Here is a 24,106-nt window from a genome sequence, read left to right as displayed (position 1 = left end):
CTGCCAGTGACTTTACTAACAGCCTTAGAACTCTTAAGCTTTAGAGATGCCTGGCTGTTTGGGTGTAGTGATCACTTAAAAAAAAAAAAAAAAAGCCACCTCGGTGGCTCAGTGGGTTAGGGCCTCTGCCTTTGGCTCAGGTCATGATCTCAGGGACTGGGGATCGAGCCCCACATCGGGCTCTCTGCTCAGTGGGGAGCCTGCTTCCCCCTCTCTCTCTGCCTACTTGTGATCTCTCTGTCAAATAAATAAATAAAATCTTAAACAACAACAACAACAACAACAAACAAAACTGTTAAATCCAAGCCAAGCCTCTTCTTGCTTGGTCTCTCCTGTTTTATCTTCTGCTGCTCTCCTATCTATACCTTTACTGATTCTGAATTTTTATGGAACTTTCCTGAATCTATGCCTTTGCCTAAATTGCTTTGTACTCATTGCTTTGGGCATCCTTCATTCTACCTGTTTTTTAAGGCCTAACTTAAATGTTTCAATTTTCCATGCAGTCTTCCTTGATTTCTCAAGTCTACCCAAACTTTCTCCCCTCTGTACTCCTGAGACATACAATGTGCCACCTAGGAACTAAGATAATTTTCTGCCAGGTACTACCATTATTTGCACACCTGTCTGATTCCCTCACTTAACCTCCTTAAGAGTATCTTTGTAGACTCATGATGGCCAGAATATGGTAGGACTTAGTAAATGCTGGATGGCTAAAGATTGAGAGCTTGTTGTCTTTCCTGTTTCTGCTCTTAGACTCACCCCAAAAACCTAGTGTATTAAGTGGGGGAGAAAGAAGAAGAAAAGTGGGAGAAGTACAAGCTGGTGTTGTGCTGCTTTGTAGACGAGCTGGTGTGCCACTACTGTCCAGATACGCTGGGGGTGAAAGACAGGGCAGGGGTAATAGAGGACCGGTGTCCAATTCAGTTTCTTCTGGACCCAAGAGAATTACCTTTGGGATTTACACATGGAAATTGTCAAGGATGGATCACTCCCAGAAAGGTGTAGTTTTTGTTTCCCACTTCATTTTCATTTCTTTTTTTTTAATTAAAAAATTTTTAAAATTTTTTTATTTATTTGACAGACAGAGATCACAAGTAGGCAGAGAGCGAGGCAGAGAGAGAGAGAGAGAGGAAGAAGCAGGCTCCCCGCTGAGCAGAGAGCCTGATGCGGGGCTCGATCCCAGGACCCTGGGATCATGACCTGAGCTGAAGGCAGAGGCTTTAACCCACTGAGCCACCCAGGCACCCCTGAAGGCAGAGGCTTTAACCCACTGAGCCACCCAGGCGCCCCTTCATTTTCGTTTCTTAAGAATGGGTTTGTGTCTATGGGGGATAGGGAGACACAGCAGGCTGGCCAGGAGTTGATGGTCAGAAACCAGATGCCCACCTAAAACAAGAAGGAGGAGAAGGAAAAATTATTGGATCAGGAGACCAAGGCTGGTGAGGAAATCTTAGAAAGTTCTTATCCGATGGGGGAGGCTTATCTCTAGTCTCAGGGAGTCCTACTCTAAGAGGCACGGCCTACCCCTCTGAAGGTTTTCCTTTCCTAATCCTCCATGGTACCATAGACTTCTGATTCCCTTTCTACTTCTCTGGTCACTACTTTTCCATTCTTTTTTTTTTTTTAATTTATTTATTTGATAGACAGAGATTGCAACTAGTCAGAGAGGCAGGCAGGGAGAGAGAGGAGGAAGCAGGCTCCCTGCTGAGCAGAGAGCCCGATATGGGGCTTGATCCCAGGACCCTGGGATCATGACCTGAGTTGAAGGCAAGAGGCTTTAACCCACTGAGCCACCCAGGCACCCCACTACTTTTCCATTCTTTATCTGCTTCCTCTTCCCACACCCTATTTGTCAGTGTTCCAAAGGGTCCTATCCTTAGGAATTTTAATTAATCTGATTTTCTATTCTCCTACTCAAACCTGCAAGAATTTGACTGAAGTAAAAAAATTGTCAAGTCATCCTGAGTCCTTCCATTTCCTCACACTGTGCATCTAATCAGTGAGCAAATTCTTACTCCTCTACCAATTCAAAATGTACTCAGAACCCTAACCATTTCTAATCATCTTCAGTGCTATTACAACTCTGTAGTACTACCTAGGACTATCACTTCCTACTTAGATTATTGTGATTAATGGCCTTTCTTCTTTCACCCTTGCCCTTAGTTTATGCTCAGTGTAGTAGCTAGAGTGATCCTGCTAAAAAGTTGGATGATTTTCCTTCTCTGCTCACAACTCTCCAATGACTTTCAGCTCACATAACAGTAAAGGCCCAAGTCCTTAAGATGATCTACAGATTGGTATGTGATTTAGTCCCCTGTCAGCAGACTTCATCTTCCATTATGCTTTTTACTCACTCTATTCCATTCACTGTTCCTAGAATATAGAAGATGAACTTCCATCTCAGGGCCTTTGTACTTGGTATTCCCATGGATTGGCATTTTCTTTTCCTAAACAGCTGCAATCTTTCACTTCTTTTACTCAGGTCTTTACTCAGATGTCACCTTTTCCTGACCATCCTTTATAAATTTCAGTCATGGATGCTTTCTATTTCCTTCCCTCTGCTTTATTTTTTCTTTTTAACCTATCATTATTATTATTAGTCATTTTCCTCTAGAATATACGCACTGTGAGAACAGGAATTTTTTTGGGAGGGGTGGTTCTTTTATATACTGCTATATCCCCAATGCATAGAACAGTGCTTGGTATCCTACTGGCAATCAGTAAATGCTTATTTAATGATGAGTGAAAAGTTTAATTGCCCAAGGAGTATCAGTATACCATGCATGTGTAGTCCTTACCTCTTTCTGATTTCTAAGCTCACATTCCCTCCTGACCATCCCTCCAGAAAACGTGCCATCATAATTTGCAAGCCGAACTCATTTTTACCTCCTTTAGCACTTCAGTAAACCTTACTTCATTCTTGTTTCTGTTAAAAATAGACCCCCAGAATTTGGCTTTTCTTCTTTATGATTTATTCTCCCATGCAGCAGGTCTCCACATGAAAGTATTGTTGAGTGAGTCCCCTAAATCTTGGTTCAGTTCATTCCCTAGTCTCCACCCCTGCTGTCCTGCTTTAGTTCAGGTGTGAATCTTTTACTCAGTGCATAAGTCTGCCATGGAGTCTCCAGTATATTTTATTCACTGATGCCATTTTAATTCTCCTGATGAAGAGTTTTGTTCAGCTCATTGCTCTCTCACAAACCTTTTTTTTTTTTTTTAAGATTTTATTTACCCATTTGACAGAGATCACAAGTAGACAGAGAGGCAGGCAGAGAGAGATAGACAGAGGAGGAAGCAGGCTCCCTGCCGAGCAGAGAGCCTGATGTGGGCTCGATCCCAGGACCCTGGGATCATGACCTGAGCTGAAGGCAGAGGCTTTAACCCACTGAGCCACCCAGGTGCCCCTCTCCCACAAACCTTTTATCGCTGCCCATTATTTGCTGAATTAAATCGGCAAATAATCCAGAATTGATGATTTGCTATTCTCTGCTTACTTTAAATTCCCCCTTCTGGTATGCCCACCTTCTTTCATTGTGGGTTAAAATCGCTGCACCCTTCAAAGTACGAATATGATCTTCTCTGGAATTCTGAAAACAGGGCTGAAGAATTAGGCATGAGAATCTACACATTCTTTATGTACCCAGAAATTATAGAGATGTAAATCTTTCCTAATCTCTTAGCCAAAAGCCAGTTTTTCCAGAGCAATTAATGCACCTGTCAGGCCATTTTCACTCTCTGATTTTTCGAGGAGTTAATTGTTAACGCTTCGATTTCTCTTACCAAGTAGGAACTTTTGGGAACAAAGATTCATTTTATGCAGTTATGAATCCTCTATGCACCTGATTCCAAGTGACATCCGATAAATGCAGAAGGCAGTGAATGTCTGAGATTGGATTACCTAGTTTAAACCGCTGGATGTCACAACTGGAGGGAGATTTAGAGGTCGCCTTTCAACCCAATCTTTGTAAACGAGGAAAATGAGGCCCGGAAAGAGTAGGACTTCTACCAGACCACGGACTCGGGACAAGAAGCCAGATATTGATTCCCAAATAGGTCTCATTAGTAAGTCTTTGTACGACCCTCTCAGGTTCTTGCCTGGGCCCCTTCCCCAGCCTCTACGCCTTACCCTTTCAGTGACCCCCATCCTTCCCATTGCAGGGTCCACCCATTCCAATAGCAGCGGTCCAGGTAACTAGAGTTGTGGGGCGTGGAAGAGAGATTAGTTACGTCACTGTCGGCTCCTCCCATTGGCCCAGGGAGGGTGGAGCGCGGCGCCGTGACGCCAGACGCCCAAAGAGGCGGAGTGGTGAGGGGAAGGAGGAGGGAAGTAGGACTTCAACATGGCGGCTGTGGTACTGGCAGTGGCTACGGTGACGGCCTGGCCCGGGGCGGGCAGAGTTGGAGGTGGTGGCGTTCGCTTTCCCTAGGGCCGTTAGGAGCTCAGCGGGGACCGAGCCTGAAAGGCCGTCCGGCGCCAGCGCGTTTCGGCTTCTGGGACGACAGCGGCAGCGGCGTTTCAGGTGAGGGGGCCTCCCTCTGGGAGAAGTCGGGGCGGGGGGGAGAGGGGCGGAGTTGGGGGAGGGGACCGGTACCGGGAGACTGAACGGGGAGGATTCCCTGGGTAGAGGTTGGAGGCTAAGTGGGAAGAAAGGAGGTATAGTTGAGGGGGTAGGAGGGAAAAGGGGCCAGAGATCCGTGACTTGGTGAGGATTCTGGGAGAAAGGTCGGAGTAAGGGGACCAGAGTTGAAAGGGCGGAAGGCAGATGGGATGCCGAAAAATGAGTTCGGATTAAGGGGACTAATACCTTACTGGAAGACAGGCGCAGTAGATATGTATCTGGCTGGAGTGAGAGCTAGGTGGGAATTAGAGGATGTCGGGGAGGAGGATCCAGGTTTTAGTAAAGAAGGCGAGTGATAGGGAGTTGAGATTGAGTTAGGGGAGTGAGATGCAGATTTACTTCTCCCAGAGGCGTTGAGATTAGGGAGAAAGGGAGGAAACCAGAGCCAGGGTGAGGGGTCTTTGGGGATATCTTTGACGTTGTCTGGTCTTCTCCAGTATGTTTATATTTGCTCTTTTGTTTATTTCCTGGGTGGAGACTTACCTGTACAGTCCACTTGGGCCTCAGAAGCAGTCCCAGATCTTTACTGTGGAACATCAACTTTTCATTTATTTGATATCTGTCAGGGATCTCTGACCTTTGATTGTCTCCACACAGACTAGCCTCTTGAAAATGAAAATACATTTTATATTAAGCTGAAATAAAATTTGAGTTTTTAAACACCATAGAGTGTTAGAAAACGAGATTTGATAACTTCGTTAACTATTAAATACTTGGTGTTCTAACCCCACCTATGAGTGTTTTCTCTCTTTCCTCAGTTGTAGTTATTAGCACTTGAGAAATTGGATAGACATGATGGATCTTTCTTTTTGGAATTTTGTCACATTTGATGGGGGAAAGACAGGGCGCTTAGTCTTTAGTGATAACTAGTTCTTTCTAATTAATGTTCCGAACTAGTTAAACTGAAAGTTTGTGTATTATTTAATAACAAAAAATGTGAAATTTTCGGAGTCTAAAAGAATTACATTTTCTGCATTAACTCATTAAGTGGAATGTTATAAATTAGATTATTTCTAATCAGTTCTATTCCGTTTTTCTTTGATTATTTAACATTTAATGCCTACTATGCATTGCATTGAGTCGTTCTCATTTTGGAAATGGGAAAATTAATGTTTGTATCACTGCACAATAAATAACTTACTAACTTGCTGTAACCTCATTGGAAGAAAAAGTGTTACTTTGGAAATGATGACTATGGAAGTAAATGAAACAGAGTGGCTATAAGAAGTTCTTGAATTTTTCTTTGACCCATTACTTCATCCTGACATATTTTATGTGAATCTGAAAGATTTTATAAATTTTTAAAGTAATCTCCAGATGAAATGTAGGGCTCGAACTCAATTCCAAGATTAAGAGTTGCATGCTCTTCCAGCTGAGCCAGCTAGAGCCTGTGGAAGATTTTATTTTTTATTTTATTTATTTTTTTACTAATTATTTTTATTAACATGTAATGTATTATTTGCCCCAGGGGAGATTTTATTTTTCATTTTGATTTTTAAGATAACAGTAACAGAGTCCTGATGTGATAATATTAGGTCTGTAGACAGTTCTTATCAGTGGTTGTAGTTCACATTTCTTATACTGGCAAATGTCACTTTATCTTGTGCGTCTTTTCTTTTGTATCTTAAATATGGTAACATACTTAAAATGAGGATTCTTTTTTTTTTTTTTAAGATTTTATTTATTTATTTGACAGAGAGAGGCAGGCAGAGAGAGGAAGAAGCAGACTCGCTGTTGAACAGAGAGCCGGATGTGGGGCTGGATCCCAGGACCCTGAGATCATGACCTGAGCTGTAGGCAGAGGCTTAACCCACTGAGCCACACAGGCACCCCAAAATGAGGATTCCTGAAGTTTAATTTCGTGACTATCTCTAAGTATTTTCAGCATTACAAATGTATTTTCATCACCCCAGAATATAGATGCCAGTATTAAATTTTGCCTTATCTCTAATTAAATCGTTGAATGTTTTGAAAGTTTTTGTTTTGTTTTGTTTTAAAGATTTTATTTATTTGACAGAGATAGCAGAGAGGGTACACAAGCAGGGGGAGTGGGAGAGGGAGAAGCAGGCTTCCTGCTGAGCAGGGAGCCTGATGTGGGGCTGGATCCCAGGATCCTGGGATCACTTGATCTGAGCCAAAGGCATACGCTTGACACTTAACAAATGAGCCACCCAGGTACCCCTTATTTTGTTTTTAAAATAAGCTCTACACTCAATATGGGCTTGAATTCATGACCTGGAGATTAAGAGTTTGGGCCTACTGACTGGGCCACCTGGGCTCTCCTTTTTTGAGGTTTTTAACATGGAGATTTTTTTTTTTTTTTTAAGATTTTATTTATTTATTTATTTGACAGACAGAGATCACAAGCAGGCAGAGAGAGAGGAGGAAGGAGGCTCCCTGCCAAGCAGAGAGCCTGATGCAGGGCTCGATCCCAGGACCCTGGGACCACGACCCGAACCGAAGGCAGAGGCTTTAACCTACTGAGCCACCCAGGCTATTTTAAGTAAATCTTTTTCCCACAAGCAAACCACCGCCCCCCCCCCCCCAAAAAAAAACAGTACCATCAATTCATCATTAATCAGGTAATTTTCTTTAGGTGGGCTTTTTAAGAAATGCAAAAGTTAGTCTGTCGTACTTTAAATATTAAATAGCTTTTTCTGGGTGCCTGGGTGGCTCAGTCAGTTAAGCAGCCAACTCTTAATTTCAGCTTAGGTCATGATCTTAGGGTCATGAGATTGAGCCCCGTGTGGGGTTCCATGTTGGGTGTGGAGCCTGCTTAAGATTCTCTACCCCCCCAAAAGAGTTTTTCTTTGAATTAAAAAACCCTTGAGTCCTAGAAATTGACTGAGTTTAGATTTTAGCATAACTTGGGCATCCCTGCTTTTGTATCACGAAGATAAATGAAAATCTGCCGTTTTTTCCAGAATCTAATAATTTAGGAAAGCCTTTCGGGTAGAGAAGAAGTAAGCAGGTATTTCTCTTCTAACCTGCACTGCACAATTTTGTAATATTAGAAATTATTTGAATTAAGAGTAATATTTTCCTATGAATTGAGAGTTGTAATTTTATGCTTTAAAAATTTTAGGTGACGGGGCGCCTGGGTGGTTCAGTGGGTTAAGCCGCTGCCTTCTGCTCAGGTCATGATCTCAGGGTCCTGGGATCGAGTCCCGCATCGGGCTCTCTGCTCAGCAGCGAGCCTGCTTCCCTCTCTCTCTCTCTGCCTGCCTCTCTGTCTACTTGTGACCTCTCTCTGTCAAATGAATAAATAAAAAATCTTTAAAAAAAATTTTTTTAGGGGAGAGTAGCAAGATTTAAAAAGGGAAGAGTGCTAACACTGGGCCGAAGCTAATGAGGAAGGCATTGTTAAGCACTTTACATAATCTTTTAGTCTTTGCAATATCATTAGGTAGGCAGGTTGGGATACACATGCTTTTTAGCTGTTGAGGAAATTGAGAATTAGTGAATTCGAGTCATTTAAGGTTAGAGATAAAATGGTAGAGTCTGAATTTGGACTTGAATTTGTTACACTTCAGTACCCAAACTATATCTGTACACCTTTGTGACTCTTAGGCAGTCACAAGGTCATTCCAATTCCTGTCAAGTAAATTTAAAGTATAACCACTGTTTTTAAAATAATGATATTTAAAACTATATGTTCTTTTTGGAATAGTAGTGTAACTGGGATGATAATAGTTCATTAAAATTGTAGTCACTAAGATGTCGTTAGTATTCTAGGAGGAGATGAATACCTGAATATTTTGTACTTAACAAAATAAACTGGATAAACTGGATAAGAGACTAAAGTTTTCTTACTTGTATTGCTGAGTCAGGTAGGATTCAGTTCATGAAGGGCCAAATTCGTATTTGGCAGTAGTCTGGATGTGTTCTCATAAGTCTGGATTGGTCATTATCAGTTGCTTAATTGCTTACCAAACCCTTCTAGTGGTTGAGTCACTGAATTGGCTTATGGTAATTGTAAATCTTGTGGTTACTGAGTCAAGAGCCAGCAGTATGTGTTTTGGTTGCCTCACTTCCTCCACAACACTTGATATTGTCAGACTTTTAAATTTTTTTCTAATCTAGTGGGTTTGAAATATTGTGTATTTTGTTTTTATTAGCATTTCCTTAAGTTAAGCATCTTTTTATGTGTTCATTATTTGTGCTTCTTCCATGAAGTGTATATTCAAGTTCTTTGCCTCTTTTGAGTTGTTTCTCTTTTTCTGATTGACTTTTAAGACTTTTTTAAAAAAGATTTTATTTATTTATTTGACAGAGCACACACATGCACAAGCAGGGGGAGCAATAGGCAGAGGGAGAGGGAGAAGTAGGCTCCCTGCTGAGGGGATAGCCCAGTGCTGTACTCGATCCCAGGACCCTGGGACCATGACTTGAGCTGAAGACAGATGCTTAACCAACTGAGCCACCCAGATGCCCCGAAAAGTTCATAATTTTAATTAATTGAAAATTTCAGTTTTTTATGGTTTGTGCTCTTTGTTTCATTTAGGAAACCCTTCTCTGCTAGGCATGCTTTTTTTTTTTTTTTTAAGTTTATTTATTTGAGATTTATTTATTTATTTTAGAGAGGAAGAAAGTGTGACCGGGTTGGGGGGCAGGCAGTGGAAGAGGGAGAGTCCCAAGTAGACTCCTGAGTGCAGAGCCTGATGTGGGACTTGATCACAAGATCCTGAGATTATGACCTGGAGCTGAAATCGAGTTGGACTGATAACTGAATGAGTCACCCAGGTGCCCCAAGTTTTTTTTTTTTATTTTTTAAGTAATCTCTACCCCCAGTATGGGGCTCTAACTCACTATCCTGATATCAAGAGTCACTTGCTTTATAGACTGAACCAGCTAGGTGCCCCAGGGCCTGAAGTATTTTAAAGCAAATCCCAACTTTCCCCATTCATTATTATGAACCTCTGATAAGGCTTTCTTTTAACAACATAACCACCGTGCTATTATCCCATCTGATAATTATTAGTCGTTCCTTTGTAATCTAATGCCATCCATATTAAAATTTCTCTTACTGCCTTAAAAGTGAAGAAGAAAAAAGAAAAGAGAAAAAAAAAGTGTCACTTTAGAGGGTGCTTGGGTAGTGCAGTTGGTTGAGTATGTAACTATTGGTTTTGGCTCAGGTTGTGATCTCAGGGTCATCAGGTCAAGCCTGAGTCAGGCTCTGCTCTCAGCTCAGAGTCTGCTGGAGATTCTTTCTCCATCTCCTTCTCCCGAGCCTCCCATTCGTGCTCTCATACACTTTCTCTCAAGTAAATAAATCTTAAAAAAAGAAAAGTGTTAGGGCTCCTGGATGGGTCAGTCAGTTAAGTATCTGCCTTCAGCTCATGTCATGATCTCAGGTCCTGGGATTGAGCTCCACATTGGAGCTTCTCTGTCTCCCTCTGCCCTTCCTCCCGGCTTGTGCTTGTTCTTTCTCTCTCCAATAAATAAATAAAATCTTAAAAAAAAAAAGTATCATTTTACAAGCAGTTTGTGCCATTCACAGGTCAGATAAGGTCGGTATTTACCACTTTTTTGGCTTTCATGTCCAAGGCTTTTTTGTTATATGATAAGTACCCCCCTTTTCATATGATTGATTCATTGGAGAAACCAGGGCATTTGTTCTGTAGCTATCCTACATTCAGTATCTGTATTCTTGTGGTTTATTTTTTCCCACTTGCTCTTCTATTTTTTTTAAATATTTTATTTATTTATTTGATAGAGATTGCAAGTAGGCAGAGAGACAGGCAGAGAGAGAGAGAGAGGAGGAAGCAGGCTCCCTGCAGAGCAGAGAGCCGGATGAAGGACTCAATCCCAGGACCCTGAGATCATGACCTGAGCCAAAGGCAGAGGCTTAACCCACTGAGCCATGCTTACAAGCTTGATTTGTTTATTTTTTTATAATTTATTATTTTTTTTCAGTTCTCTTGTGGTATATATGTATATGTTTTTTTCTTGTGCTATATTTGACAAAATTTTAACATATTTAAGGTGTATACCCAAGTTTTAAAATTTGAAAATTGCTTCATATTATTCATTGGATTATGGGTATTTGGGCAATATTTTCTTGATTGCAATGCAGTACAATTTTTTAAAAGATTTTATTTATTTATGAGAGAGAGAGAGTCGGAAGAGAGAGAGAAAGTGTGAAACGGGGCAGGGTCAGGGGGAGAAGCAGACTCCCCGCTGAGCAGAGAGCCTGACTTGGGATTTGATCCTGGGACTCCCCGATCATGACCTGAGCCTAGGGCAGACACACAACCTACTGAACCACCCAGGTGCCCTAGAAGCTTGATTTAATTCATGTTTTTTATTTTTATTTTCTGATGGTGGGGGGAATAGCACCACATAGGTGATGCTCTGTAATTACTTCTGCATCACAGTAGGAGATATATAATGACTGGTTGTCCCACTTTCAGTGATTTTATTGTGTTCGGATGGTGTCAGCCTGATCTTCTATTATAATATTCCCTACTAATCTTTTTTTATTTAAAGATTTTATTTATTTATTTGACAGAGAGGATGCAAGAGAGAGAGAGTGTGCGTGAGAGCGCTAGCAGGGGTGCAGGCATGTACAAATGGGGAGTGGCAGGCAGAGGGAGAGGAAGAGGTAGGCTCCCTGCAGAGTGGGGAAGCCTGATAGGGAACTCCATCCCAGGACACCGGGATCCTGACCTGAGCTAAAGGCAGTCGCTTAACTAACTCAGCCACCCAGAGGCCCTATGTTTCCTATTAATCTTTGTTGTTTTTTTTTTAATATATTTTATTTATATGACAGAGAGAAATCACAACTAGGGAGAGAGGCAGGCAGAGAGACAGGAGGAAGCAGGCTCCCTGCTGAGCAGAGAGCCGGATGTGGAGCTCGATCCCAGGATCCTGGGATCATGACCTGAGTCGAAGGCAGAGGCTTTAACCCACTGAGCCACCCAGGCGCCCCCCTATTAATCTTAACTTAGTAGTTTAGTATCCACTGATGATACTTGAATCAGTTACTTAATTAGGAGTTGTGAAAATGGGGGCTTCTGGTTGGCTTAGTCGGTTGGGTGTCTGCCTTTAGATTGGGTCTTGATCCCGCGGTCCTGGGATCAAGCCCCACATTGAGCTCCGTGCTCAGCGGGGAGTCTGCTCCTTCCTCTCCCTCTTCCCCTCCCTCTGCTTGTGCTCTCTCTCACTCTCTCAAATAAATAAATTTAGAAAAAAAGTTGTGAAATTTTATCATCATGCTATTTCTGTTACATTTGTGTTTTTGAGTACTGTTCTTCTCTAAAGAGCTTTCCCTCAGCAGCAGGCTTACACTGAAGTATAGTTCCTATTGGAAAGGGTGGATGAGTACACTTACCATGATGAGAATTGTTGAATTACTATATTGTATGCCTGCAGCTGCTATAACACCATGTTAACTGTAATGGAATTAAAATAAAAAAAAGTAAAAATAAAAAAAGAAAGGAGGATGAATGCTTCATTCTTTTAATTAACCAATTTCAAAGTAAAGAGTTAGTGTAACAGTTTCCTTTTTTTTTTTTAAAGATTTTATTTATTTATTTGACAGACAGAGATCTCAAGTAGGCAGAGAGGCAGGCAGAGAGAGAAGAGGAAGCAGGCTTCCTGCTGAGCAGAGAGCCGATGCGGGGCTCAGATCCAGGACCCTGGGATCATGACCTGAGCCGAAGGCAGAGGCTTTAACCCACTGAGCCACCCAGGCGCCCCTAACAGTTTCCTCTTATGGTAACAGGGTATTTGGGGTTCTTTCTTTCTTTTTTTTTTTTTTTTTTTTTTTTTGAAGTATCCACACCTAGTGTAGAGCTCAGTGTGGGGCTTGAATTCAACAACTGTGTGATCAAGACCTGAACTGAGATTAAGAGTTGGACACGTAACTGACTGAGCCACTCGGGTGCCCCCCTTTTTTGACTTTTTTTTTGACCCAGGCGCCCCAAACTATAAATCTTTGAAAGACTTTTTGTATACAATAAATGGCCCGGGATTGTCTTACAAATTCTTCCTGTATGACCATTTCTTTAAGAATTAATGCAGAACGATATTGAGAGCTCAAAATGTGGTGCCAGGGATGCTCACTGATACTGTCCTTGCTTCTACAAATATTTTTATTTAAAAATTTAAAAAATATTATTTTGGGGGCACCTGGGTGGCTCATTCAGTTGAATGTCTGTCTTTGACTAGGGTCATGATCTCAGGGTCGTGGGATCGAGCCCTGAGTTGAGGTCCCTGATCAGCTGAGCGTCTGCTTCTCCTCTTTCTCTGCCCTACCCCACTTGTGCACTCTCTCTCTCTCTCTGAAATAAATACATAGATCTTTAATTTTTTTCTTTTCTTTTTTGGGGTGCCTGGGTGGCTCAGTTGTAAGCATCTGCCTTCGGCTCAGGTTAGGACACTTGGGTCCTGAAATTGAGCCCCATATCAGGCTCTGTACTCCGCGGGGAGCCTGCTTCTTCCTCTCCCTCTGCTTGCTGTTTCCCCTGTTTGTTTGTGCTCTCTTTCTGTGTCAAATAAATAAAATTAAAAAAATTTTTTTAATAGATTTTATTTGTCAGAGAGAGAGCAGGGGAATGTGCACAAGCAGGGGGAGCAGCAGGCAGAGGTAGAAGCAGGCTCTCCCTCCTGGGCAAGGAATCTGATGTGGGACTTGATGCCAGGACTCTGGGATCATGACCTGAGCAGAAGGCAGATGCTCAACTGACTGAGCTACCCAGGTGTCCCAATAAATAAAATCTTTTTTTTTTTTTTTAAGATTTTATTTATTGGACAGAGGGAGAGACCATGAGAGAGGGAATACAGCAGGGGGAGCGAGAGAGGGGGAAGCTGGCTTCCCGTGGAGAAGGGAGCCCGATTCGGAATTTGATCCTAGGACCCTGGGATCATGACCTCAGCTGAAGGCAGATGCATAACGACTGAGCCACCCAGGTGCCCACCAATAAATAAAATCTTTAAAAAATATTTTATTTTTTATATTTTTAAGTAGGCTTCATGCGTCATATGGGACTTAAACTCATGACCCTGAGATCAGGAGTTGCATGCTCTACCATCCGAGCCAGCCAGGTACCCCTACAAACATTTTTTTTTTTTTAAAGATTTTTATTTATTTATTTGTCAGAGAGCGAGCGAGTACAGGCAGATAGAGTGGCAGGCAGAAGCAGAGGGAGAAGCAGGCTCCCTGCCGAGCAAGGAGCCGGATGCGGGACTCGATCCTAGGCCGCTGGTTTCATGACCTGAGCCAAAGGCAGCCGCTCAACCAACTGAGCTACCCAGGCATCCCTACAAACATTTTTTAAAAATCACAAGTTCATATTGGTTTTTATAATTTAGATTTAGGAACTATAGGATTTTTTACTTCTTTAATATTGTACTTGTCTTTTTTTCTCTCTTACATAAGTCTTGGTTCCTTACAATACAAGCATAATTATTTACTATATTGGATATTCACATAAAATCGCTTTAAAATGGTAATACTGATATTATCGCCAACAAAAAAAATCTAAAATCTTTATAGTTCTTTATGTTTTTGGAACATATTACACTACTATGCAGTTAGAATACTGAGTTCTGAAGTCAATGAAATAATTTTCTGGGTGTGGTCATTAATTTTATGTACAGTTAGGTTTTTTTTTTAAAGATTTTATTTATTTATTTGACAGAGATTACAAGTGGGCAGAGAATCAGAGAGAGAGGAGGAAGCAGGCTCCCTGCTGAGCAGAGAGCCCGATGTGGGGCTCGATCCCAGGACCCTGGGATCATGACCCGAGCTGAAGGCAGAGGCTTTAACCCACTGAGCCACCCAGGTGCCCCTTCTTGTGTCTTTTTATTATAAATCATTTCATATTAAGGTTTTTCAGTTGTAAAATAGAGAAGCAAGATTCTGTTGTGTACAGTAGTCCCCCCTTATCTGCAGGGGATATGTTTGTTCTAAGATTCCCAGTGGATGCCTGAAACTTTGGGTAGTGTGAACTGCATATATACAGATGTTTCCCAACTTATAGTGGTTCGATTTACAATTTTTTGACTTTATGATGTAAAACAATATGCATTTATTTATTAAAAAGATGTTATTTATTTATTTGACAGAGAACACAAGTAGGCAGAGAGGCAGGCAGAGAGAGAGGAAGGGAAGCAGGCTCCCTGCCAAGCAGAGAGCCTGATTCGGGGCTCAGTCCCAGGACTCTGGGATCATGACCTGAGCCTAAAGGAGACGCTTTAACCCACTGAGCCACCCAGGTGCCCCAGCAATATGTATTTAATAGAAACCCTACTTTGATCTTTTCCCAGGCTAGCTGAATGTTGGTATGATACTCTCTCTCTCTCTTTTTTTTTTTAAGATTTTATTTATTTATTTAATATATAGAGAGATCACAAGTAGGCAGAGAGGCAGGCAGAGAGGGAGGGGGAAGCAGGCTACCTGCCGAGCAGAGTCCGATGTGGGGCTCCATCCCAGGATCCCAAGATCATGACCTGAGCCGAAGGCAGAGGCTTAACCCACTGAGCCACCCGGGCACCCCAGTATGATACTCTCTTATGATACTGGCCAGTGGCAGCAGCTGCAGCTCTCACTTAGCCATCTGACCATGAGGGTAAACAGCGGATACACATAACCATTTTGTACCCATACAGCTGTTTTTTACTTTCAGTATAGTATTCTGTAAATTAAAGGAGATATTCAACACTTTATTATAGAATAGACTTTGTGTTAGATTATTTTGCCCATGTGTAAGCTAATATAAATGTTCTGAGCATACTTAAGGTAGGTGAGACTAAGCTAAAGTGTTCAGTAAGTTAGGTGTATTAAATGTATTTTTGACATAGGATTTTTTTCAATTTATGATAGGGTTATTGAGATGGCACTCCATCATAAAGTTGATGAAGTTCTGTACTGTATTTTTTCTTGTACAGATATACATATGATCAGTTTTATTTATTTTTAAAAAAATTTTATTTATTTGTTTATTTATGTTAGAGAGAGAGTGAGTGAGGGTGGAGGGAGGAACAGAGGAAGAGTGAGAGAATCTTAAGCAGGCTCTAAGGCCAATGCAGAGCCTGACAAGGGACTTCATCTCATGACCCTGAGATCATGACCAGACCCAAAATCAATTGAGTCAGCTGCTTAACTGACTGAGCCACCCAGGCACCCCTAAAAGATTTTATTTTATTTTATTTTAATTTTTAAAGATTTTATTTATTTATTTGGGAGAGTGAGTACGTGAGCAGGAAGGAGAGAGAGAAGCAGAATCCCTGTGAGTAGGGAGCCTGACTTGGGGCTAGATCCCAGGACTCAGGGATCATGATTTGAGCCAAAGGTAGGTGCTTAACTGACTAAGCCACCCAGATGTCCCAAATATTTTATTTTTAATCTCTACACCCAACATGGGGCTTGAACTCACAACCTTGAGATTAAGAGTCACCTGCTGTACCAACTGAGCCAATGAGTTGTCCTATATGTGATCAATTTTAATTTATAAATTAGGCATAGTAAGAAATTAACAGCAGTAATAAATGGAGCAATTATAATGACATATATTGTAATTGTGTGAATGTGGTCTCTAAGTATCTTATTATACTGTACTTCTTGTGAAATGATAAAATATCTGTATTGAAGCGAGATGAGTTAAGTAGGCATTGTGACATACCGTTAGGTTACTGTTGACCTGATGATAGGTCGGAAGGAGGACCATCTCCCTCTATGGGGTTGTGCCATCTTTATATTGTTTGTTTCCTGGTGTACTGCACAGTATTCCCTTTGGGGTGAGTTCTCAAGTTTGGTGAACAAGGCTCTGTTAGATTTTTGTTTCCATGGGAAAAACCATTCAGATTTCACATGACTCCCAACAGTCAGAACAATGTAATCCACAAGACTCCTGGAAGAACAAAAAATTTGTTGTTATTTCTTTCAGGTCAGATTCATAACCCATGATGTAATACTTAGCTTGTGTAAAATAAAAGTTAACCAATTTTATCATATTGGCTACTTGTAGGGTGAAGTAGGGTTATTAGTGTTAAATAGTAAGCATTTTCTTCTTAAAAAAGTGGGTGTGGACTGTGTATACTTACTGAGTCATAGATTCAGCAAGTGATTACATGTGTTTATGTGCTCTCATAACTAAGAATATGAAGGAAGTCTTGTGGTATTTTTCTTATGTGTATGAGCGCATAAAAGCCTCTATAGTCTATAGTTATAAAAGAATAGATCCAGACCCTTAATTCTGAAAAGGTTGTCAGATCATTTACTCCAGACTTCTCTTTTTACAGAAGCAGCCCTGAGTTCTTTTTTTTCACCCAAGGTTTTTTTTTTTTTTTTTTAAGATTTTTATTTATTTATTTGACAGACAGAGATGACAAGTAGACAGAGGCAGGCAGAGAGAGAGAGGAGGAAGCAGGCTCCCTGCTGAGCAGAGAGCCCGATGTGGGGCTCGATCCCAGGACCCTGAGATTATGACCTGAGCTGAAGGCAGAGGCTTTAACCCACTGAGCCACCCAGGCACCCCTCACCCAAAGGTTTTGATAGGCCCTAAACCATCCCAAATTGACGAAAGAGTTAAGACTGGAATTCATGTTTTTAATTGTCTAGGGTGCTCTTTTCTCTCTTACGGTAGGTATGATGTGATTTTTGAGAGATGGGGAGGAGATGACATTTTTGGTTCAGTTACCTCTTGAAATTATTTTTCCCCCAATGTTAATTCACAGTTTAAAGAATTGAGGAGTACCTGGGTACCCACTGAGCCACCCAGGCACCCCTGAATTAGCTAGAGTTCTTAACTGCAGTCCTTATGAAATCAGATTGGAGTAGTAATTTACCTTGACAATACTGTATTATCTTTTTATGTACTACATGTTGCTTTTTAAATTTTAGTAAGTTAATATTCTCCTATAAGCAGTTTGTATTAAACTATGTAAAATTAGGGGCACCTGGGTGGCTCAGTGGGTTAAAGCCTCTGCCTTCGGCTCAGGGAGCCCCGCATCAGGGAGCCCCGCATCGGGCTGTCTGCTCAGCAGGGAGCCTGCTTCCTCTTCTCTCTCTGCCTGCCTCTCTGCCTACTTGTGATCACTGTCTGTCAAATAAATAAATAAATAAAAATCTTCAAAACAAATTATTTAAACTATGTAAAATTAACTTTGTATTGAGTCACTAGTTGCTTTTTTTTTTTTTTTAAGATTTTTTGTTTATTTATTAGATGGAGAGAGATCACAAGTAGGCAGAGCAGCAGGGAGAAGGAGAAGCAGGCTCTCCGCTGAGCAGGGAGCCTGATGTGGGGCTTGATCCCAGGACCCTGGTATCGTGACCCGAGCTGAAGGCAGCTGCTTAACCCACTGAGCCACCTAGATGCCCCCTTTGTGTTTTTTTTGTTTGTTTGTTTTTTAAGATTTATTTTTTGATTGATTTGACAGAGAGAGAGAGAGAAAGAGGCAGCAAAAGAGGGAACACAAGCAGTGGGAGTGAGAGAGGGAGAAGCAGGCTCCCTGCCGAGCAGGGAGCCCTATGTAGGACTCGATCACAGGACCCTGGAATCATGGGCTGAGCCACCCAGGAGCCCCACTAGTTGTTGTTCTTACAGCCTTGAGTATGCTATATGATTAATAACTTTTTTATTTTATTTAATTAATTTTTTAAAAGATTTTATTTATTTGACAGAGATCACAAGTAGGCAGAGAGGCAGGCAGAGAGCGAGGGGGAAGCAAGCTCCCCACTGAGCAGAGACCCCGATGCGGAGCTTGATCCCAGGACCCTGGGATCATGACCTGAGCCGAAGGCAGAGGCTTAACCCACTGAGGCACCCAGGCACCCCTAATAACTTTTTTAAAACTTCATTTGCAAGAGTAATTAGTGAGAAAAACTTGTGCATTACAGCATTTTTTCCTTTTAATATTTATTTATTTGAGAGAGTGTGAGAGTCCATTGCAGGCTGGGGTGGTGTAGAGGGAGTGAAAATTCTCAGGTAGACTCCATGCCCAGCACAGAGTCAGATGCAGGGTTCAATTCCAGGATCCTGAGGTATGACCTGAGCCAAAACCAAGAGTTGGATGTTCAAGTCTGAGCCACCCAGGCACCCCTCCGGCACCCTACTTTTTCTGGGGCATGTGGATGGCTCAGTTGGAAGAGCATGAAAGCCTTGATGTTGGGGTCATGAGTTGACCCCACGTTGGGCATAGATTACTAAGAATAAATAAATAAAAATAACCATCATATTCTAATTTTTTTATAGGATAAGCATTTTGTTGGATTTTAAGTCTCAGTTATTTTTGCTCAGTACCTTTCCAAGTAGAATGAAAATAGGAATTATGTATTTGGGCAGTTGCATCCTGTTACTATGCCTTTGATCGATCTGGAATTTATTTTGGGATGGAGTTTGAGGGGAGCATTCAACTTTTTTCTAGGTGGCTACCTAGAAAAAATCACTTGTTGATTGTTGTTCATCACTTCACAAATTCTATTATTTTTTTAAGATTTTATTTATGTATTTGTCAGAGAGAGAATGTGCACACATAAGCAGGGAGAGTGGCGGCAGAGGAAGAAGAAGGCTCCCTGCTGAGCAAGGAGCCTGATGGGGGACTCCATCCCAGGACCCTGGAATCATGACCCAAGCCAAATGCGGACACTTAACCAACTGAGCCACCCAGGCATCCCAGCATTTCATTTCACAAATTTTAAATGGCAGCTTTACTGTATACTACATTTCCATATTTTCGTAATTTTTTAGGGATTTCTGTTCTGTTCCACTGATCTATGTGTCAGTATGGCACAGCTGTGTTATATCTTACAGTAAATATTTTAATATCTGACAGGCCAGTTTCCATTATTATCTTCAGAATTTTCTTAGCTATTGTTGCATATATTGTTATTTCTGTATGAATGTTATCTAACTATTTTTATTTATTTATTTATTTATTTTTAAAAGATTTTATTTATTTATGACTGATAGAGATAGCAAGAGAGGGAACACAAGCTCGGAGAAGCTGGAGAGGGAGAAGCAGGCTCCCTGCTGAGCAGGATGCCCCATGTAGGGCTGGATCCCAGGATGCCGGGATCTTGACCTGAGTAGAAGGCAGAGGCTTAATGACTGAGCCACCCAGGCGCTTCTCCATATGAACTTTAGAGTCAGCTTTTCTAGTTAATTAAACAGAAGGCTGTAGTTTTCACTTTTATTATGCTAAATAGAGAAACTTAAGGAGAATCGATCTTAATGATGTTCCATGTCCTAATCAAGGTTTATCATATGTTTTTCCAATTATGTAAGTCCTCTTTTCTTTCAGTAGAGCTTTAGTTTCTTTCTTTGTATCTTAAGTTTATTCTTGCTTCTTACCTTTTGGAGCAAATTGTATGTTTCCATTATATTTCTTAACCTAGTTACTGTATACATGAAGGCTGTTTATTTCAAAATATATGTTGGAGATACTTTGGCTTTGGTTCCAGACTACCACAATAAACTGAACATCACAATGAAGCAAGTCAGATGAATATTTTGGTTTCTAGGTGCATGTAAAAATTATATTTACACTATACTGTAGTCTTTGAAGTGTGCAATAGCATTGTGTCTAAAAAAAACACTATACCTACTTTAATTAAAAAATACTTCGTTGGTAAGAAATGTTGCCCATCATCTGAGCTTCAGCAACTTGCATTTTTTTTTTTTTTTTTTTAAGATTTTATTGGGGCATCTGGGTGGCTCAGTGGGTTAGGGCCTCTGCCTTCAGCTCGGGTCGTGGTCTTGGGGTCCTGGGATCGAGCCCTGAGTCGGGCTCTCTGCTCAGCGGGGAGCCTGCTTCCTCCTCTCTCTCTGCCTGCCTCTCTGTCTACTTGGGATCTTTGTCTGTCAAATGGATAAATTAAAAAAAAAAAGTTTAAAGATTTTATTTATTTATTTGACAGACAGAGCTCACAAGTAGGCAGAGAGGCAGGCAGAGAGAGAGAGGTAAGCAGGCTCCCTGCTGAGCAGAGAGCCCGATGTGGGACTTGATCCCAGGACCCCCGGGACCAGGACCCGAACCGAAAGCAGAGGCTTTAACTCACTGAGCCACGCAGGCACCCCTAAAGCAATTTGCAATTTTATTGTTGGTGGAGGGTCCTGCCTCAGTCGTGATGGCTCTTGACTGATCCAGGGTGGTGGTTGCTAAAGGTTGGGGTGGCTGTGGCAAGTTCTTAAAAATAAGACAGGAATGTAGTTTGCTGCATCCTTGATTTTTTCTTCCATGAACAATTACTCCTTAGCGTGAGATGTTGTTTGGTAACATTTTACTCATAGTAGAGCTTTCAGAATTGAGTCAGTCCTCTCAAACCTTGCTGCTGCTTTATCAGCTAAATTTATGTAATGTTTGGGGCACCTCAGTCGTTAAATGTCTGCTTTTGGCTTCGGTCACGATCTCAGGGTCCTGGGATTCAGCCCCTCATCGGGCTCCCTGCTCTGCTGGGAACCTGCTTCTCCCTCTCCCACTCCTCCTGCTTGTGTTCCCTCTCTTGCTGTGTCTCTCTCTGTCAAATAAATAAATACAATCTTAAAAAAAAGTTTTATGTAACATTTGAAATCCTTTGTCATCATTTCTGCTGTCTTCAAGGTATTTCCACCAGGAATAGATTCCATCTTAAGAAGCCACTTTATTTTTTCATCCATAAGGAGCAGCTCTTCATCCATTAAAGTTTTATCCTGAGATTATAGCAATTCAGACACATCTTCAGGCTCACTTCTGTTTCCCTTTCTATTTCTACAACATCTGCACTTTGTCCACTGAGGTCTTAAAATTTCAGTACGTAAAAAACAGTGTGAAGTGCAATAAAGCAAAGTACAGTAAGATGAAGTGTGCCTGTATTAATTTGTACCCGGAAACACTTCATTGCATTCTCTTTATCTATTTATTTATTTTTAAAGATTTTATTTATTTATTTGAGAGAGAATGAGTGAGAGAGAGCACGATAGAGGAGAAGGTCAGAGGGAGTAGCAGACTCCCCAAGGAGCTGGGAGCCCGATGCGGGACTCGATCCTGGAAGTCTGGGATCATGACCTGAGCCAAAGGCCGCTCAACCAACTGAGCCACCCAGGCGCCCATATTCTCTTATATTTGTAATAATTTTTTAGTTCTGGGGTTTCCCTGGGAAGTAGTCTCAGAATTTTCTAACTTTTTATACCTTTTAACCTCTTTCATCTAATGTTAAATAACAATGTTAACAAATTATGATAATAATAGACATCATTGTATTGTTCCTGTGCTTAGTGGGAATCTTCTATTTCCCCATTAGTCAGCATTCTCTGACTTTGGCATTGAGAGAGATGGTTTTCGTTGTTGCTTTTAACCTCATGTTAAGAAGAGGACTATATGTCTTTTCTTAAATCTGTTAATGAATGGTGAAATGTACCAACAGATGCCTAGTATTGAACTATCCTGAATTCATGGACTAAATTTTTCTACTTGGACATGATGTATTATTAAAACTGGTTTGTGTTTTTTATTTTGAGGATTTTTAAAAAGATTTTATTTATTTATTTGACACACAGAGAAATCACAAGTAGGCAGAGAGGCAGGCAGGCAGAGAGGGGGAAGCAGGCTCCCCGCCAAGCTGAGAGCCCAATGCAGGGCTCAGATCCCAGGACCCTGAGATCATGACCTGAGCCAAAGGCAGAGGCTTAACCCCTTGAGCCCCCCAGGTGCCCCTATTTTGAGGATTTTTAAAATCTCTATGCATACATGAGATTTTTTTGGTAATTTTCTCTTTAAAGGCATCGGTATTATGCTTGCTTTAAAAAAAAAATTAAAAGCTTTCCTATGTGTTAAAAATCAAACTGCAGTTAGGTTTCTTTTGGTTGCAAGAGCTCTTTGATGACTTTTTCTGTTTCCTTTGTAGTTATTTGTCTGGTTAAGATTTCTGCCTCTTGTGGAGTTAGTTTTGTTTTTTTTTTTTAAGATTTTATTTATTTATTTGACAGAGATCGCAAGTAGGCAGAGAGGCAGGCAGAGAGAGAGGAGGAAGCAGGCTCCCTGCTGAGCAGAGAGCCCAACTTGGGGCTCGATCCCAGGACGCTGGGATCATGACCTGAGCCGAAGGCAGAGGCTTTAACCCACTGAGCCACCCAGGCACCCCTGGAGTTAGTTTTGATAAATAATACTTTCCTAGAAGATCATTTTATTCAGGTTCTCACAGAGATGAACAAAGCAGCGTCTTTGGCTTATTATTATTATTTTTTAAAAATATTTTTATTTATTTTTTTGACAGAGCGAGAGAGAGATCACAAGTAGGCAAAGAGGCGGGCAGAGAGAGAGGGGGAACCAGGCTCCTTGCTGAGCAGAGAACCGGATGTGAGGCTTGATCCCAGGACTCTGGGATCATGAACTGAGCTGAAGGCAGAGGCTCAACCCACTGAGCCACCCAGGCGCCCCGTCTTTGGCTTATTTTAATTTGCTCTATTTTGTACACTTCTTTCTCTCTTTTTTTTTTTTTAATTAAGTTAGGGGTACCTGGGTGGCTTACTTGCTAAGTGTCTGTCTTCACAGCTCAGATCATGATCCCAGAGTCCTGGGATTGAGGCCCATGTTGGGCTCCCTGCTCTGCGGGAAGCCTGCTTCTCCTACTCCCTCTTCTCCTGCTTTTTTCCCCTCTTTCTCTCTTTTTCTCTATCAAATAAATGAAATCTTTATTTTTTTATTTTTTATTTTATTTTATTTTTTTTTAAAGATTTATTTATTTATTTGACAGAGAGAGAGATCACAAGTAGATAGAGAGGCAGGCAGAGAGAGAGAGAGAGAGAGGGAAGCAGGCTCCCTGCTGAGCAGAGAGCCCGATGTGGGACTCGATCCCAGGACCCTGAGATCATGACCTGAGCGGAAGGCAGCGGCTTACCTCACTGAGCCACCCAGGCGCCCTCTTTTTTTTTTAAATAGATGAAATCTTGGGGCGCCTGGGTGGCTCAGTGGGTTAAAGCCTCTGCCTTCGGCTCAGGTCATGATCTCAGGGTCCTGGGATCGAGCCCCACATCGGGCTCTCTGCTCCTCAGGGAGCCTGCTTCCTCCTCTCTCTTCCTGCCTCTCTGTCTAGTTGTGATTTCTCTCTGTCAAATTAAAAAAAAAAAAAGGGAAATGATCCCTTCTTTAAATAGATGAAATCTTAAAAAGAAAAAGTTCAATGGTTTATGTATTTTCCAAAGAACCAGCTCTCGGGTTTATTTATTTATTTATTTTAAAGATTTTATTTATTGATTTGAAAGCGATCCCAAGTAGGCAGAGAGGCAGGCAGAGAGAGAGAGGGAAGCAGGCTCCCTGCTGAGCAGAGCCCAATGCGGGGCTCGATTCCAGGACCCTGAGATCATGACCCAAGCTGAAGGCAGAGGCTTTAACCCACTGAGCCACCCAGGTGCCCTGGGTTTATTTATTAGTATATTAATTTCTGATTTTTGGTTATTTTCTGCTTATGTCCTTAACTGTTTCTATCTTGTGCTTTCCTTAGATGGTCCCTATGCTGTGAATTTTTTTTCTTAGTATTTTTGTTTGCTGTAGATTTTCCTGATCAC

At 41.5% G+C, this 24,106-nt stretch overlaps 1 protein-coding gene across 2 annotated transcripts in view; it reads left to right on the top strand.

The window, feature by feature from the left end:
• The first annotated feature begins 4,389 nt into the window (after positions 1–4,389).
• The window catches only part of UBAP1 (ubiquitin associated protein 1), a 61,613-nt gene continuing 41,896 nt past the window's right edge, over positions 4,390–24,106 (top strand). For both annotated transcript variants that reach the window (XM_046022515.1, XM_046022514.1), the window contains exon 1: positions 4,390–4,520. The gene's annotated coding sequence lies outside the window, so the exon portion shown is untranslated. The remainder of the gene's footprint in view (positions 4,521–24,106) is intronic.

This window comes from Meles meles, chromosome 11 (genome assembly GCF_922984935.1).
Source record: "Meles meles chromosome 11, mMelMel3.1 paternal haplotype, whole genome shotgun sequence".
In the NCBI taxonomy this organism is placed as follows: domain Eukaryota; kingdom Metazoa; phylum Chordata; class Mammalia; order Carnivora; family Mustelidae; genus Meles; species Meles meles.
Note: the sequence above shows the minus strand (reverse complement) of the source record. Positions and strands in the feature narration are given on the sequence as shown.